Consider the following 18,980-nt stretch of genomic DNA (forward strand, 5'->3'; position numbering starts at 1 on the left):
GTAGTTGAGCGGCATTTCGCCCGCAACTTTCGCCCGCTTTTAAATCGCACCAGATCCTCCTCCTCCCTAAGTGATTCAGCGGTGGAAGCATTGCTTCGGGCTATGATTGCCCGCGAAATATCAGCGTTGTGCGTCGGAGGTCGCGGGTTCGATTCCCGGCCGCGGCGGCCGATTTTCTGACGGAGGCGAAGCGCAAAAACGCCCGTGTGTACGAGATTTCGGCGCACGTTAGCGATCTCCAGGTGGTGAAAATTAATCCTTAGCCCTCCACTACGGCGCGCCTCATCGCCTGCGTTGCGTTGGCGCGTTAAACCCTACAATCAATCAATCAATCAATCAATCAATCAATCAATCAATCAATCAATCAATCAATCAATCAATCAATCAATCAGCGTTGTGCATCGGGCGTATGCGAATCTGAGCCCCCGCTCCTCAGCTGATGGCACGCGTTAGGCCGAGTTCAGACTGTTGCTGCAACTGTAGTAATAACTTTAAAGAATGACGTCATTTCACGCCTCAGCCAGCGAACTGCGTGACACGCCATTTTTTTTTTTTTACGTCCATAGATCACGATATGGCTTTTGCGTCGGTAGTCTGAACATAGCCTAGCTATGGACGGTGAGACGACACAGTCCCTGAAATCGTTCCATCCCCTGAAATGAATAAAAAGCGGATGGATGGATGAAACCACGTGAAATGCGGGACAGAATTCGTTTATGTTGCAGCAGCTTCAACCACGCAGGGAGTTGGGCGTGAAGTTGAGTGAGTAAATAAGCAATTAGGTAAGCGAGTAAGTGGTCGAGTGAGTGAGAAAGTAATTAGGGAAGTGAGTGAGTAACTGAGAGAGTGAATAAGCGAGTGAGTGAGTCACTGAGCAACTAAGTTACTGTGGAATTGAGTCAGTAAGTGACTGAGAAAATGAGTAAGTACGTCACTGAGAAAGTGAGTGAGTAGGTGAGTAACTATGTGGGTGAGTCAGTGAGTGACTGAGAGAGCCCTCGTGTCCACGAAACAGGGCGCCATTGATAATAAAAAAACTGAACGTGAAAGCTGCCATTGTCCAAGCACTAAATCTGCCTTCTATTGGAGCCAATCTCTTCGGACTATTCTACTTAATCAACTACCCTAAGCCAAACATCCTTAAAGCTCTGCTCCGCTTCCTATGTAACTCTGAACGGGAAAAATCTCCTCAGATTGTAAACAGTGCGAGTGTCTCAAAATATGTCTCAATTCGTGTCTCAAATTCTCAAATTCGGGAGTGCCTCAAATTCGGGATGTGGTTTATATTTTTTTCTTTTTCTTGGTTTCGTTCTTCCTCTTCTTCGCACTCTCTACTTTGCATTCCGATTCAGAGTTAACGATTTGACTTTCAAACTTGATTTTTGTATGAACTTTGCGAGCAGCATTTCCGTGTATCTCGTTTTCAACGTATTTCAACTCAGGGCCGTACCCAGAAATTTTTTTCGGGGGGGGGGTTATGAATTTTGGGAATGGGGTAGTTTTGCTGAAAGCAACATAAAATATTGTTTACGTGCTGCCTGGAGAAGATTTCGGGAGGGGTTTGAACCCCCAAACCCCCCCTCTGGGTACGGCCCTGTTTCAACTCGCTGTTCTACCTGTTATGTCCAACATCCACCATCCTCCGTCTGGAGTAGCAATCACTGTCACTAACTACCAGGCTGACCTCACCAGCTCACATTAAAGAGTCCCCATCTCTATCTCTCTAGCGGACCTATTAAAAGCAATCCTCTTGAACTGCACCAGTCACCAAAGCACAAGCCGCCACTCTTATTCATAGGAAGCGGAGAGTTGTCGCCTTGCAATTTTGTGCCTCTGATCATTCTTGGGTCAGCGCCATTGCTTTTGTGGCGTAAGCTACACTGGCCGAGGTTGAGCAGTTTCGCGTGGACGCTGAAGGGCCGTGCTGCGCAAGCGCGAGGAGCATCGGATTGGATGGGATTGGATTGCACTGGATTAGATTTGGAGTGGATTGGATTTCCTTGGCTTGGATATGCATTAAATTGGATTGGAAATCCAATGCAATTGGATTACGGGTGTGTATAGAATTGGGTCTGCACATTCGCCGGTCTGCCCATTCCAGAGGAGTGACGTCATAGCCACGGCAGACGCACTGGCGCCGGCGCGTGCCCAGCTGTGCGCATCAGTTGCGCAGTAGCCAAGTCTGATGCTGCACCGGAGCCGCTTGATAGCCGTTTCGCGGGGCTCCTGGAGAGCCGTGCTGCGCATGCGCGAGGAGCAGTGACTGGACTGGCCTGGACCTGACTGGATTGGATTGGTTTGGACTGGACTGGATTGCGTTGGAAATCGTTTTAGCAGCAGTAAGCGTGATCCCAGACAACCAGGAAACCTAAGAATAACCAGCTGAACGCGGTAGCTCACGCTAAGTATATTATGGCATAGCCGAGCCAAGCCACTGCTAATTTTTTTTATTTAACGCAGGATTAAAATTTCGCGGGAAGATGTTTCGGAAATTAAGGAGTCAGTTGGTGGCCGGCTCACACTGGCTTCGCATGCTTCCAATGGGACACGTTGCCACTCAGCATGAAATGCAAATTTTAAACCGGAGACGCCTGTGCTGGTTGCACGGAGAGATGAACAAATGACGGTTCTCGGGTTAGGTGTCGATGTAAGCAGTTTTTGCACACAATGCGCCATCACGAGGCCACCTGAATGCAACTGCATCCGGGGCGCATAACTAATTGTGTTTTTCCTTTCCGTCACTCCTCGTGCTTGGAACGTACCCAATTTACGCCTTCCGGTACGACCGAGCACCACCGCAACATAGGCATTTGCTCTAAACTTTGCTGCGGGAAAGATGAACATGTTTCTTTGTCCACCGCCCAACACCGTTTATGCGACTCTTAAAAGCACGTCTGGTGCGGATACAAGTCCTTTTAAGGGCACGGCCGCGGCCGTGCGAGAAGCAGCTTCCGGCGGTTGTAACAGAGGCCCATGTACGAACGAAGTGCTAATAGGCGACACGGCACACTAGCTCCACGCTCAGTTTGGTAGCGAGCGCCATTAATCAAACCTGGCGCCATATTTCAAACTTGGCGCCTCCCTCATTCGAGCGGCGGCACGCGAAAACTGCCGTCACGCGACGCGCAGTAGCCAGCCGGAAAATCTCCACGTATGCGCGCGTTGGAATGATTCCGCGGAATGGGAAAGTGTGTAATGTTCGCTGGATGCTACCCGCTGTTCAGCGTGCGGCGTTTAAAAAGTGTTGGGGACAGCACAAAGCCCTGTGTCACCCCCCTTCACGACAAGAGGTCAGGAATGTAGCGATTGTGGTACCCGCATGACACCGAGCTAAAAGAAATTTTCGCGAACAGAGCTTGTCGAAATATCGAATAAAAATAATAAACCCCGAAATATATGTATCCGCAATGTCACCTTATTCGAATCTTTCATGTTCATCACTGCGATTCATAGAGAAAAAATCATCACCCCTGATAAAGGGGCTACTTTCCTGTACCGATGAATTTTTTGTAACAAGGGTTTAGCGTACATAACATGGGCATGGTGTTGAGAATATACGGCCAGCAGTACATTCAGGACTTCTAAAGCGTTCTTGATTTTTACGTGTGTCTTTACTAACGCGCCTCAGTAACAGAGATTCGACGAAGACGATAACGCGTCCCATCTGTCATAGAAGGGCAGCTGCAGGAGAAAGCTCTGATAAGAACATTGGCGGCGCTAAGAATGCTTCGTTTATACTTGCAAAGCCACGTTGCCTTTTCTGACAAACCCGTCCACCACCGAAACGGCCGTTGCTTCGTGCCCTCAAATTCTCAGACGCTTCAGAACGCCAAGCGGGCATCCGAGGAGAATAAGTATGCCGTCCTAGGATAGAAACGCAGGGCGCACACGCACAACTTCGCCGTCCTATCCGCCACCACGAGGCCTAGTTGCGATTATTCGCGATAAAGTGGGCACCGCAAAAGAACGAAGAATACAGAAAAATGGCGGTGGACGGGAGGGAGCAGTGAATCGCGGAGGGTGCTTGCGCCAACTTTTCGAGCGTGTAACTCCGCCGTGCGCTAACGACCTGTGCTCACGCGAGAAACGCGGGAGACGTCTATATGAAGCCATGGTGGGTTCGCACACGTGGGGTACCCTCTCTCCCTCTATCTACCGTATGTATCAACGCCGCAGTTGCTCACGCGCACACTTGGAGCTGGAGAAATGGCTTTGGCGACAAGCGTAGCACGAAAGCGGGTATCTCCAATAATGCTTACGCCGCACAGCTTCCAATGTTTGCTTTGCGCGCAGAGCGAGACCACCTGCGGGGAGCTGCGTCCGGAGAGGTGCGGCGAAGCGCCCCGAATAATTAGAGGGAAGAGGGACAAAGATAACGAGGCCCGAAGGAAACCGACGTGGACGCTAAAACGGCGGCCTCGGACGAAAATGCGGGGCAGAGCTTATTCCATTCGCCCTCCGATTCGCCCTCCTTGCTTTTATATACATGTACATATATATATATATATATATATATATATATATATATATATATATATCAGGGTGTCGAACCGAAAAAAATACCGGTTCGGTTACGGTTCGGGTTCGGGTGAAATAATTTCGTTCCGGTTCAGTTCCGGTTCGACAAAATCACGTGCCGAACCGGTTCGCGAACCGGTTCGGGAGCTTGAACCGGTTCGCGAACCGGTTCGATGATTTGAATTGTCACTGAAATTAGAAAAAAAAAAACATTTAGTAGTTTAAAGCGACAGTAAAGTCAAAACACAAACAAAAATTCAAAATGCTGCTGTTCCCCAAGGGCAGTGGCGCAATTGCAAAGCAAACTTTAAAAAATCACGAGATATTAGAAAAACAGATGGAGTGGTGACGATTTACTACCTACTTTCTCGTCCAGACTTTATGTTGTCCTAGCGACTATTCATAAAGCCACCGCCAAGAGATATGACGGTGGGATATATATTCTGCCCTTTCATTTTTTGGTGAAATCGCAATCGTCGCTATGGAATCGCCTATAACGCTTACCTTGAAGCCTTAAATTTAGGTCTGCGTACTGGCGTGTTGAAATATCAGCGCTTAATACCAATGGCGCACATTTTTTTTATATTTGTAACAAAACAGAAAAACCCTACTACAGGCACATAAATACTACCAATGAATTAGATCATTTGGTCACCCTGAATAATTTCTTAGCTGTCACCCTATCGAATGTGTTAGCCACACTTTTGTTAAAAGTAAGCTTTAGTTAACGCTCAGTCACTGCATTATTGCTCTGACCACTGCAATTCCTTTTGCGAAAGCTATACTGGATGTGTGCATTACAATCAGTATGTCATCGTACCGCCTGACCCCCGGCCATCATTCCGTGTGCTACATTGCGTAATCTTATAACAGATTATGCTGTTACAAAATGAAAGGGAAATTTTACGCGCGGAGCATGAGAAGAACTTTTTTGGGTAGGCGCTCTTTAATTCGTCTACAGCAGTACTCCCCTCTGACCTGCCTCGGTGGCTCAGTGGCTAAGGCACTGCTGAGCGCGAGGTCGCGGGTTCGATTCCCGGCCGAAGCGGCCGCTTTTCTGATGGAGGCGAAAAGCAAAAACGCCCGTGTGTACAAAATTTCGGCGCATGTTAAAGATCCCCAGGTGGTCAAAATTAATTCGAAGCCCTCCACTACGGCGCGCCTCATCGCCTGTGCTGGGTCGGCGCGTTAAACCCCACAATCAAATCAAATCAGTACTCCCCTCCGGATCGAGTAGCAGTAGAAGTAATGTAGCGAGTTGGGCAGTCAGTACAAGTGCACCTTCGAAAAAAAACCAGATCTGAAAGAGAAAAAACTGCAGAACAAGCAGAAAAGATGATCGCTCGGCGAATGGGACAGTGTGAGGTACCGGCCGTCCTTTCTGCACGTGTCATCTGCTTTATTACTGTTGCTGCTTCCAAGACAAGGTCGAGGACTGCAGTTTCTTGCCAAGAGATTAAGTGCGCACCTTAACAGTTTTCCCTGACATATCTGTTGTTATTAGTACTTGTAAAAAACGGAGCTTGTCCACGGTACTGTCCTCAAAAATGGTCGTGGGTAAGGGACATCGAAGCCACTTTTGGTCAGCATCAAGCGGTTTAGCCACTGAGCAGCTCCTGCGGTCAAATTTGTCAAATATTACAATTTGCAGGTGTCGGACCTTTTAAAGAAATTATGAAATGGAAAAGGTTTGCACACATCGGGCTTTCGCTGCTGCACACTGGAGCACTCCTGCAGCCTGATTTCTCCACTAAAGTTGCAGCTAGGGAAGGGCAAAATCGTTTTATATCCCCTGCAAGCTGCGGAGAATGACATTTCCTTTGGTCAGCTTCCACTACGCTCGCGCTTCCAGCAGCAACAGACCATTGCTACATTGGTGCTCATTCATTTCCCTTGTTACATAGAGCGTGATAGTGTTCAATTGTCTGGAGGGGGAAGTGAGCGAGCAGGTACGAAGTTGATGGTACGTGAAAGAAAAAAAAGCCTGAATTGCATTGACTGTGAAATGTCAACAACAGAGGGTCAAACCGTTTCGGCATGAACCGGTAACCGTTATTTCTTTTTTCGGTTCAGTTCCGGTTCGGGTTCAGCGTGCTCAAAAAATAACGGTTCGGGTTCGGGTTCAGTTCCGGCAAAAATACCGGTTCAGTTCCGGTTTTCGGTTCGGTTCGGTTCCGGTTCGACACCCTGATATATATATGTACATATATTTAGAACATAGTCTACGGCGGGGCAGAAAACCTGCTTCGCTATGAGTGATATTTCGTTAAAACGGGAATGGCTGCCGCTTGGTGCATCGCTGTGCGGACCACGGAACACTTTGAACAAGACGATTGTGTGATAACGAGGCCTCGTTATAACACTATGTGTGCGCGTGTATCTCCATGTATATATGTGAGTATGTATGTATGTATGTATGTATATATGTATGTATGTATGTACAGCCACCGTCAAAAGTAATTGGAACACGGCCTCGTCAATTTACAGAAATTTCGCCTCCCAGAAACTGTCTGGCTGCATTGGTGTGCGTTAAAATGAGTCCTCGCTGATAGAAAAAGCTTCCTGTAAACCAGTAAAGGCTGTGACAAAACTATTAAGTATAGATATTTCGTGCTTTCACAAATCCTTGTTCCAATTACTTATGACGGCACCTGTACGCATCAACACCAGCAAATGGCGGTCTCAGGAGGTGTTGCAGTGTTATGCCATCCTCTTATAAAGCACCCTGTAAAGAATGGTTCACTGCAAGCATACGGTTGATGACAGAAAGCAAACTTAATGAACGAGGACACGTCGGGGCTGAATGTAATAATGACATTGCAACACAAAGACTCGTCAGCATTGTTCGCGAACACAAGCAGCTCCCACGGCACACAAGCTCATAAAGAATTGCCTAAGCTTACATGTAAACGAAGGGCCAATTCTGCGAACTCGATCCAGAACGGCGTCGAAGAGTTGTCAAGACATGGCAGTGTTAGCGTCAGAATACCGGGAATACAAACTCGTCTCTGCCGAGTTGTCGGCCCAGTAACCAGGGTAAAAATGCCTCGTGGCACGAAATCGAAGCTTACGCGCGCTCTGCGCATCTACAAGACTATGACGTCTGTAGCACGTCCCCTATAAAGTGCACTTAAGAGAATTTGTCGAACACGTGTACTTCAGGCTGCGCATGACGTATTATATTTCACGATGTAGCAATCGCCTACAGTCTTTGTTTACTCTTAACGCTTGAATAAAAAAAAGCGATAGACGTGGCGCCGTATGCGACCTCCTTACGGCATAGCGCAGTGCTATTCTCAGTCTCCTCAATCATAATGTCAACCAATTTGAATCTTATTACCGACATTTTTTTCTGCTTGAGGCACGATATGTGGGGGATTTAACAGGCTCGCAATCTGTTAAAGGCCACCCTGCAGACTTGCGAGCGCGTTGTCAAAGTGAAGGTGACCTGATCTTGCGGCGGATGTTGAAGAAGAGACTGCTTGTTTAGACCCATTTCTCTCGTGAAACTAACGCGCGTTTAAATTTGGGACAATATGAAAACCCACAAGATGTTCTTGTAATAATTACAATTACACACTGCAGTTGTTGTCTGGCGCCCCCTGATGGCAGCAGATGTCGCACCAACAAACAGGCTGACGATAACGATGATGATGAGGTGAAGAAGGGCAGAACTATAGCTGCGTTAATTATAGGCTCTGCGGCAGAGCGGACAGAAATTAGCGCATGCGCTATACTAATCCCAGACGCACTGGCCGCTCATCGCACGCAGGAAATGCTACGACTTTCCGAAGGGTAACAAAAAAAAAAAAGAGAGAGAAGAAAACCTCCCATCGCCGCCTTTCACAGTAACACACGTAACCCGGGGAAAAGGCTTGCTCCTCGCTAGCCGACATTCACCAACGCCTTCGCCGACGGAGAGAAAGAAGACTAGAGGAAAAATAATCACAATAATAAACTAACTACGAAAAAAAAGGGAAGACGTTACGGTTGCGGCAACGACGCGAACACGACACGCGAAAGAAAGCGAAGTACATGCGGCCGGAAACAGCATTCATTGACGTCGTCACCCGGAGGCTGTCACCAATTCGCCGAAAGCGACGGCAACGCCGCACACCGGCCAGACTTGTCGTTTGACGGCGGCCGATTCTGATGACGTCAGTAGAAGCGACATTTTTTTTCTCCTCTCTTTCCTTCTTCGCGGAAATAGAGGGTGCTCACTTTGCACGAATAGAAGAAAATACACGCTTTAGCACCGCTGCTACTGAACCTCTCAACGGTCTCAGGACCAGATTTTGAGAAAGTTCTCTTTCAGGCGGCAGGAAAGCCTCGTGCAAGCTAGACCACTCATGAGGCTGACACATTCTACTGGTGAACGCACGAGGTAGACAGTCAATTTTTCAGCATTGACCGTGGTAGCTACGGTTTGGAATAAATTTAACTTATACGGCGCAGAAACGCTTTTAAACATCAGGAGCGCCAACTTCATGGGCTGCCCCACACCTCACTCCACTGTATAACGCTTTTCGACCCAAAGTTTGAACAAACGAGTATAGTTTCGTAATGAACGGCACTGAAATCTGCCTTATTGCGGAAATGTCATGCCTTATACGTTTTGCCATTTCCCGTAATTTTTGAACCTTTTTTCTTATTAGGCAGTTTTAGCATATCGGTACCGTGTTTGCGTTACCGTTTACCGTGTGAATGCACAGCGCGAGAGTTACGGCGAACGGTAACGTACCGGCACAGGCTTCGCCGTCGCCAGCGGCTTCCGGTAACACGGTAAACGGTAACGCAAACACCGTAACGATATGCTAAAACTGCCTATTTTTAGTTTTTTGAAAATCTCGTCCGACCAATTATCTCCATTTACGTTAATATAACGATTACATTCGGAACTTTCGCGCAATCTGCATTGTTGTGGAAATGTAGGGCGTCACGCGGTTGCCATTTTTTGTTAATGTTTAACATCTTTCTTAATTTCTTAGTTTTTCAAGATTCTGTTCGACCAATTGTCTCCATTTACGCTATTATAACACTTAGAAATGGAACTTTCGCGATATCCGCATTATTGTTGAAATGCCGGGTGGTACACGTTTCGCCATTTTCTGTTGTTTTTCTATATTTTTCTTATTTTTTTTTTTGTTTTTCAAAATTTCGTTCGACCAATTATCTCCATTTACTCTATTATAGCGATTACAGGTGAAACTTCCCCGATATCTGCCTTTTTGTGGGAACGCAGGGTGTTACACGGTCCTGGCTGTGGCGGCATACTCGGCAAAGAATGCCACGCATTAAAACGTTTGTACACCTCGTTCTGCCAGCTCGCCATCTCTTGGAACAAACTTATAAAAGAATCAGCGGCAACAGAAGACTGTATTTCGCATTTACCGCTAGAATAACCCCGCTCTCCGTGCCAGTACACTTGATGGAGAAGTAACAAAAGTGCGAAAAAAAAAAAAAAAAAGTCACGGCAGAATTTCGGCACCACGTCAGCAGTGAAGCCGGAAAAACGGTGCCACGACTAGAAACAGCATCAAAGCCTCAGGCTACACTGTAAAGCAGCTCCTACGTGGAGTCGCGCTCACAGCAAAGATAATGGGACAAAATTTAGGGCAAAGCTCGAAACGGGCAACACAAAGGAAAGACGAAGACAAACAAACCGCGTGTTGGTCTCGTTCTTTCATTCATCCTATCTGTTTCGCGCCGAGATGCGTACGCCACCAAATCGCAATACGGTCGACGATTCCAGCGCGCTAATCTGCCGTGGCCTCCGCGCGTTACTAGGCCGTGGAACTTGAGCTCGCTTCCCTCAGTAGCTGTGACGTCAAGCTATGAAGCAGGGCTCGGCGCACTGGCCTCGCAGCGACAGGATCGCCATTAACTGATATCTCAGCATACCACTGGGTGAATGATCCGGTACATCGAGTTCATTCATTGAGACCTTCGCTTTTTTTTGTACGTTTTCTTCCTTGCTTCATTGCTTCGTTTTCTTCATTCATTCATTCATTCATTCATTCATTCATTCATTCATTCATTCATTCATTCATTCATTCAACAGTAGATCTGACGATGCGAAGTGCGCTGAGCAGAGACGGAACAAAGTGACACCGCAAGGCCAACCCACTCCCACGCAGTCGTACACAGAAGTTGACGAGCTTGTTTCTACGTGGAAACCATGTGGCAGCACGATTTTACCGGCAAGGGGAAGCTACAGCACTTTTCACCACGACTACTGTCGCGTTAACGACGCTAGGAGTGAAAATATGAGCGTAGATATTTGAGTACACCACAGTGCTGAAGTGAACCGAGAAACGGAAGGAAACGACGGTAGAACTGCCACCACGCAAACGAGGCTAAAATACCGACTGGGGTATTTCTCGTTGTACGATCCCGAGCAAAAAAACAATACTAAGAGCATCAATTCATGCTTCTGTAATAACAAAATTGGCACCTAATAAGACCAGGGGCCGCGACCAAGCTACTCCATTCAGCTTCGCCAGCACAGTTAAAAAATCACTCACTGTGATTGAACTCGAAGGAGGAGGAGTGCATCGTCATCCCAAGCTTCCGTCGTGATTCGCCGCACAAACGCTCCAGGCACAAGTTCTGCCGGATGAAGCGGTCAGTCCGCCCGAGTGGAGTCGACTTGGAACGCGGGGCAACACGACGCTGCAGGAAGGCCGGCGGAAGACGACGACAGCACCGGTCGGTAGCGCACGTGAAAGTCTGGCGCAGCACGGACGGCTCGCTGCACACGCCGCCGCCGCCGCGCCGACGGCTGACGAAACGAAAAAGTGCCTCCCGTAACGTCGGCCGGAGAGAGGGAAGGCGTAGGCGGCGGCGACGCCAGCGAAGAGGCTTCGGCGGGGCGGCGGCGACAGCGGCGCCGCGATGACGTCAGCTAGCGCTAGTCACCGTTTGCGCAAGTCGGCTGAAATCTAGCAGCGGCGCTGTGACGTCAGCGCTTCCTGCGGCCGGCGCGCAGCTCTCGCTGCCGCCGCCAGGGGCTGTATCCGAGGCGCTCTCGGCTTGCTCGCACGTCGGATCAGCGCTGACCGCGATCCCCCCAAAACGCAGCTTTCTGATAGGGCAGATGCTTGCATCCGTTACGTGACTGTATTTGCAGGGCACTGAACAGACAACGTGAAGTTACTGATAAATCGAGCCAGGTAAATTTACGTTCCTTCAAACATCACGAACGGACAGGTGGCTTTGTCCGGCACAAAGGGATTACCGTTTTCTTGTTTGTTTGTTTTTTGTTTAGGTTCCGGACAAATTTTGGAACAATCGTAGAATGAGGTACAAATGCAAGCAACGAGAAACTTCTTCCAGTTCACATTCAAATTTGGCGCGCTCAGTAGCGGGTGCTCGTAGAAGGGCTACAACGTCATGCCGCGCTTGCCGAACCGCAATGCCGATCCGCAATCAATGAGGAACGGAGCAGGTGCAGTGAACAAGGCGCCTTGTTTACATTTGGCATACGGCTCGCCTCCTGCAGTCACGCAGGCGATGGGCCTGTGACTCACGCGGTACCGACTCACGAGGGAAGGCCGCGAAAGGATGATTTCATCCTCACGCGGAATCCGCGGGCGAAACCCTGAGTCACACCGCTCAGCATACGACGCCGAATATCGCAAAAGACGGCCCAGCTGTACGTGCACTACACGACTCATCGAAAGCAAACGTATCCCGTGCGCTGGGCCCGAACTGAAGCAGCTCTTGTATCCGAATCGCACGGCATACGCTTTTGGGAAATACGGGTGACCGTCGCTAACAATCTCGATTTTTTTTTTTTTTTTTGCGGGGGGGGGTACAGCAGAATCTCGTTAATTCGGCCCCCGTCAATTCGGAAATTCAGATAATTTCGTCATTCCCACACCCTCCCTTCAAAAATGTACATAGCCCTATAGCAACAAACATTCGCTGATCCGACGCAACACTGCACGCACACCGGTTGATTCGGACTGGCGGCAAGTCAAGGCCGGTGCCACTGAAACAAGTTGCACTGAAACAGTGGATTTGTGCGGCCCGGGGCTTCTGAAAGCCCGCAACGCAGCCCGCAGCCCCAGAAGAGCAGCAGGACGATATTGCATTCGATAACCTGATTCCCTCCGAAGTGCAGCTTTCCGCCTTCATTGCTATTGATGACGGCGTTGCCGTCGCCGGCCAGTTGGCCAATGAAGGGATCATCATCAGCGCTGCCCTCGATGTGGCGGGTGAGGCGTCCGACGAAGAAGACCCGTGCAATGTGCTGCGCCCGATGCGTCGTACCGCGAAAGAAGCCGCGGACGCTGTCTTCCTTCTAGAGGGGTTTTGCTACGATGTTCCAGGCAATACGTTTGCGCTTGAGGGATAGTCGCATGCCCGCGAACTAGCCCTTCTGTCCGAAAAAAAAAGAAAAAAAAACAAGCATCACCGACTTCTACTTCCCAAAGTAAAGGTATGGAATAAAATAATTGAAAATGTGGCTTTTTTCATTCATTCGATAATTCGACATTCGAACAATTCGGACACTTTTTTTTTTCACTTTCTTGAGATCCGAATGAACGAGGTATTACTCTATAACGCCACGAACCTACAGCGTGCCGTAGAGGAGGGCTCCGGATTAATTTCGACCACCTGGCGATGTTTAACGCGCGGCGAAATCGCAGCACAATGGGAAAGCAGCCGCCGCGGCCGGGATCAAACCCGCGTCCGGACAATCAGCAGCCTAACAACTGAGAAACCGCGGCGGGTAAACACCGTATTTACAACGAAATTGCTTTATTCGAAGTTTTTCACCGTCGTCGCTGCCGTAAATCGAGAGTAAATAATGCCCGCTTTTAAGGAAGTCACGCTTTTGACGAAGCCAGCTTTGTGACCCCATGTGTTTTTTTTTTAATAACGAGCATCTACTACTGCCCAAATTATTCAGATGCAGCCCGACGAAGCCCCGCCCTTTGCTTTCATAATTATCGAAAATATTCGTTGCCTGGTTTACACGTGGTTAATGAATCGAAAATGCGTGCAGAGTGAGTAACCTTTGCTTGGAATTTTAGACCATCTAGGAAAGCACGAGACAGCCAGTTTCGGTTACGCGATGTTCGGCTTGACAGAAACGCCAATAAAGGTATCGCTATTTCTTTTTTCTTTTTTTTTTTTTTTTTGAATTAGAGCTATAAGCAGTTTCGTTGAAATAAACTGCCCTTTGCTGGGAATGTTAGAGCATCTGGTAACGCGAAAACCTGGATCGGTTAGGCGACGGTCGGGGCAGATGTGCCGAGAACGAATTTATTTGGAATCGTTAGAGACATAAATAGAAGCGTTGAAGGGAACGAATTTCATGGAAATATTTGATTTTGCATTCGAGAAAGCACAATTACATGTTTTGTTTTGGACAGCGATTGCACTGCCGCCGTTACAATCTTCCGAGAAAAAAGCTCTACACGAGAAATACCGCTCACTGAGGGCAGCTGTAAATGTTGCTCTGGGCATCCAAGTCTGCTCTGCTTCAAATCAGTGGCTTATAGGTTGCGAGCCGAGCTTGCCTACGCTCCACAAATGTTGGCTTCAGCAGCTCTGCTGCCCACATAATCCAAGCTAAAGGAGGTTTTTTTTGGGGGGTAAGTGACAATTCATCGAACACCGCTTCATCGAACGCCGCTTTTTCGAAGGAATGTCCGTTTCATCGAAACCGTTTAATCGAACGCTGTTTCATCGAAGCGACGTCGCCCGTTTAATTGAGTGTTGTTCGGAAGATGCGGTCGCTATGAGTATTGCTGCTAGAAGTACTCAAGTTTTTTCGTTATAAGAGAAGCATGAAGTATTAAAGACTTTAAATGTAGGGTTGCGTAAGAAAACCATTCATTTTTCAGGCACAGGTCTTTGTCACTGCCACTTCCCGTGGCGATGATCGGCAACATGCAATGTGTTGAAGTTGCTCCGCGCGGTGCTGCCCTCGGTGTTGCGATTACTGAAGCCTGTTGTTGTTTCCTTTCTTGAGGTTTTCCGATATTGTGTTTACACAAACTATTTGATCGCCCAAATTGTCAGAAGACACACATTTTCAGGACGCACTAAAAATTCATCCACCGACTGGCAGCAATCAAACTAGTTTACTTTTCAAGGACGATATGAGCTATTTATGTAACTACATTGCACAATGACATAAACATGTACGAAAACGCTGCAACTGTTTTAATTGATGAGCATTTGCCGTCAAAAACTCCGTTACTGGCATGCTTCTCCGGTGGTCCCAGATGCGCTCGAGGGCCTCTTCTTAGCTATCACAGCCTTCCTCGACTTAGGCGGCTGCTGGCTGCGCGAAAGTGCTTTCAGGAGTTCGTCGGTAGCCTCTTGCTCGTGTTGCATGCATGCGGCCGAGGAACCGCCAAACGCTCAGCATGAAGATGGAATCCTTGAGAAAGAATAACAATTTCGTTTGCTTCTGTCTATGCTCCCTTAAGGCTCTTCTCTATAGTGCACTACCAAATTCGATGAAATGTCCTCGATGAAACATCCTTCTATCAAACGGCTTCTATGAAGTGGCGTTCGATGAATTCTCTGCAACACGGTTTTTTTAGGAGCGGAGTACCTTAGGACCGCAAAATGTCCGTCCGCGTCCGTGCGCACAGCATTTACAATCGCAAAAAATCACACAGGTACCGGCAGGATTCGAGCCTGTGTCTGGTAAACCGGACCAAGTCAATGTCAGTCATCTCACCCATTGGGCTACGACCACGAGTTAGCATACCAGAGTCAAACGGCTTGCTCCCTCGCCTGTAACGGTGCGGAGTACCTCAGAACCTCCCAAAGTCCGTCCGCGTCCATCCGTGCGCACACCACCATCAAGAGGAAATCAAGCGAAATTCGATTGGACCGTGAGATGCAGTTTCTTTTAGGGAATAATAAAGGTGCAACTCACGGCTAAAAGCGAATGACGGTCGGGGCGCAACTTGGATATCATTTCGAGTACCCGTACTCCGCTAACCTCGCCATCATCCCCGGAGTGGAGATGCTGCCATTTTTTTTTTTTACACGGACGTTTTCACTTTTCGCCTCCAACTGAAAAGCAGGCCTTTGTGGGGGAAGCAACCAACGTCTTTTTACATGTAGAAAACCTCTAAGACAGGCTTAGACCAGTCAGGCTAACCGGCAGCCTATTGTAGATAAGTTACTAGCTGTCATAGCGAGCCGCTGTTACTAGCTACCTTTGCCAGCCATTTTGATATTCCGTTTCCGTTCCCAGTAAAGCATCGAGTCTACAGTGCTGACTGAGCTACATACGATATACACTACGTACACCAACACAAGATGACGATGATGGCGGATGTTAATCGTGACGATGACGACGAGAAAGAGCCACACCATGCGTGCGTTCATCCGCACATAAACACCTACCTACCAATCGTTGTCATCATCAGGGTCATCATTCTCCGTCAATGAAGGGGGTGTCGATAGGTCATGACGTGCCGAGGTTTCAAAACGGGACGGAGCGAAGTGACGGGAAAGCGAATGTCCTTCTAGCAAAATCTCAATCGCGGAGCGGCGTTGTGCCGGATGTTAATCGCGCCTCTCCTTCTCACCCCTATCAATTGCCGTCGACGTCGTCGCAGTGACGCCTCGGAACGGACTTTCATCGGGGTCGTACGAAGACGCGGTTCTCCTCCTCCAAGAAACGTCTCTTTTCCCCCTTCACACAGTTCCGCTCGCGCGCACTTGTACCAGCCACGGGCCGATAAAGATTCCGGATGTGACGCACGTTGCCCTGTGCGTGTTTTATGTGGGGAGCTCCCGCTACGCACGGCGTGACATCCACGCGGACGCCACAGGACGAGTGTTCCTCGGCCTTCTGATAGCGAACGGAGTGCAGTGCCGATTGCGCGACACTGTCCGGAAGGCACACCCTTGAGGCCTGTATGCTTGAAGAAGTCGTGCTATCAGAGCGCAGACACTTAGGTGCGTGGAGCTGTGATGTTTCGCCGTTGTGCCCAACACCGCTGTTGGCACGGCTCGTGCTGATAAGTCCATGATACGCCTCGGAGCATTTCGAAACGAACAGCAAGAGGTGAACAAACGGGGAATAACTCAGCCAGCGTGGCAAGGATAAAAGGCTTGGATTCCAACCACAGCCACGTATCCCACCATGGAGGACCTTCTGTTGCACCCACAGGCCTAATATTTCGGACTTCGTTGGGTTCTGTTCGAGTGTCCCCTTCACAACCGGAGCTGCGGAACTGTCCTAACGCTAACATTTTATTAAAGTCGGATTAAACTTTTTAGAAATCTCGAAATCATATTCTGCGCATCGCTTGTGCAATCTCGGGGACCAAAAGATGGACTTGTGGCGAGAGTTGTCCCGGTGCATGAGGTGATCGCCACAAAATTGGGAACTACAGGCCGATTTCTCTGATGTGCGTGTGCTGTAAGCTTTTCGAACATATCATATCAAAATAAATTGATACGAATATAAAAACCCTGTTGCCTTTTTTCAACATCAACACGGTTTCTCTCAAAATATTTCGACTACCACACAACTTACCGAGGTAATAAATGGCTGTCCCCAAGCTATAAATAATAAAAAAGCAAATTGATGCAATATTTCTAGACATGTTAAGAGCATATATGACAGGGTACCACACGATTACCTAATGCACAAATGAATACAATGAGGCACTAATTGCAATGTGTTAAAGTGGATAAAAGCTTATCTTACAGGCAGGACTCAGTTTGTAAAGTCTGTGGCAGCAAACCTCGCCAGCCACAAGTTACCTCTGGCGTACCCAAGGGGTCAGTCTTGGGTCCTGTTCTTTTTCTGGCGTATATAAATGGCATTGTCTCTCATACTGACGAGACAATCACGGGGCGTCTTTTTTCAGACGGCTGTCTAATATACCGGAAAAGTAATGAGCGCAACGACCACCAACAACCCAGCGAAGATTTTGCACCGATGTAAAATTGGTGTGGTTGCTTGACGCGTTACTAATAAAACCAGACATGTGCCTAATTTCCCCAATACACTAAAATCTAGCGAGATAAATACAGACAACCCAGTAAAATATTTTGGTGTGACTACTAACAATGACCTAAGTTGGGCTTCTCATATTACTAAGATCTGTTCAGTTGCCTGAAAAAAAAAAAGCTTTAGTTCCTGCGCAGAAAACTAAATCCGGCACTGCCACCGGTTAAATTATCTGTCTGTCTAACAATTGTTTGGCCAACATTTGAGTAGGTTAGCATCATCTGGGATTTGTACAATAAAATTTTAATTGATAAGCTTGAGAAAGTGCAATGAAAGGCGGTTCGGTTTATACTGTCACGTTACTCGCGCACTGAATATGTTTCAAAAATGCTTGAAATTCTTTACTTGCCAACACTAGCAGTTCCCCATACTCATGACTCAAGCTTTTTTTTTTTTTTTTTCACTCACCGCGAATGCCTTTACCATTCAAAATACACAGAATTTAATACCAAGACAATGCAGAGACAGCCGAGGTACAAATGTGAGTGTGCTTACAGAATACCGCAGCTACGCATGGACACTTGCGATACTATTCCTTTTTTCCACGCACAAACTGGAACGCATCACCAGAACGATGTCGTCCAATCTCGAACTGTTTCGGAGTTTTAGAACCGCATTCATGCAGTCGCAAGTGCAAACCAATCCTAACCTTGTTGTTAGAAGTAACAAATACGCTTGCATACATGTGCGTGCCTACGTATATATATGTATAAAGTTCATGACTTGTATTTGTATCTCCTGCCAGTATTTTATTGCATTGTTTGCGCAATATTTGTGTGAGTAGTTTGTGCTTATATAGTTTTACATAGTTACATATATATAACTATATACAAATAGTTATATAGATTTAATGCTTATATGTTAATACAACGATTTCGTAACCTGTAACGTCATCCTGTATCGGCCTCACTGGTCAACGGTATGAGTAAATCAAAAAATCAAATGATACAGGGAAACCGTATGATCCCACGCTAAATAACGTCGCCCACTGAGCACCAACGGGACATCATCCAATTCTGAAAGAGACGCCAGCGTCATCGAGATACTTCAGTGCAAGAAACAAAATTAATCAGATATATTTTGCTGTTTGACGTAGCGAAATATCTGTGCTAGGAGGTGAATTGTAATGATCTGGAGCGTATATAATAAATTGGCGACGGTACACGGCGGAGATTGCTTCGAGGTTACTGCGAGTCAGTTCATTAATTCCAATTTATTTAAACGATCAACCGAAGTTTTCCGTTGAAACTCGCCCCATTTTAAGATCTGGTAGCGATTGGCTATCGCAGGGCGCACCTGATTGAATTTCGCTTCTTCCTTCAGGCATAGTATTCCCGACAAGGCGCGTCCACGTGGGGGATAACAACGCCGCAACACCGCCTCTAGGGTGTTTTTCGGTGTTATGGCGCATGTTGAGGAAAGCCGTAATGCACACCTTGAAGCGTCCGAAATTCTACGC

The 18,980-nt window shown here is 47.7% G+C and overlaps 1 long non-coding RNA gene across 3 annotated transcripts in view; it reads right to left on the minus strand.

The window, feature by feature from the left end:
* Positions 1-18,980, minus strand: part of LOC144179377 (uncharacterized) — a 93,458-nt gene that overhangs the window by 50,389 nt on the left and 24,089 nt on the right. For 2 of the 3 annotated variants that reach the window (XR_013324212.1, XR_013324213.1), the window contains exon 1: positions 11,043-18,954. The exons of the other annotated variant lie outside the window; for it this stretch is intronic. This is a non-coding gene — a long non-coding RNA (uncharacterized LOC144179377). Of the gene's footprint in view, positions 1-11,042; positions 18,955-18,980 lie in introns of those variants that run through there. 3 annotated transcript variants of the gene reach the window in all.

The sequence above is a fragment of the Haemaphysalis longicornis genome, unplaced genomic scaffold (assembly GCF_048455015.1).
Source record: "Haemaphysalis longicornis isolate Haplotype H1 unplaced genomic scaffold, Haemaphysalis longicornis Haplotype H1 scaffold_4, whole genome shotgun sequence".
NCBI classification, from domain to species: domain Eukaryota; kingdom Metazoa; phylum Arthropoda; class Arachnida; order Ixodida; family Ixodidae; genus Haemaphysalis; species Haemaphysalis longicornis.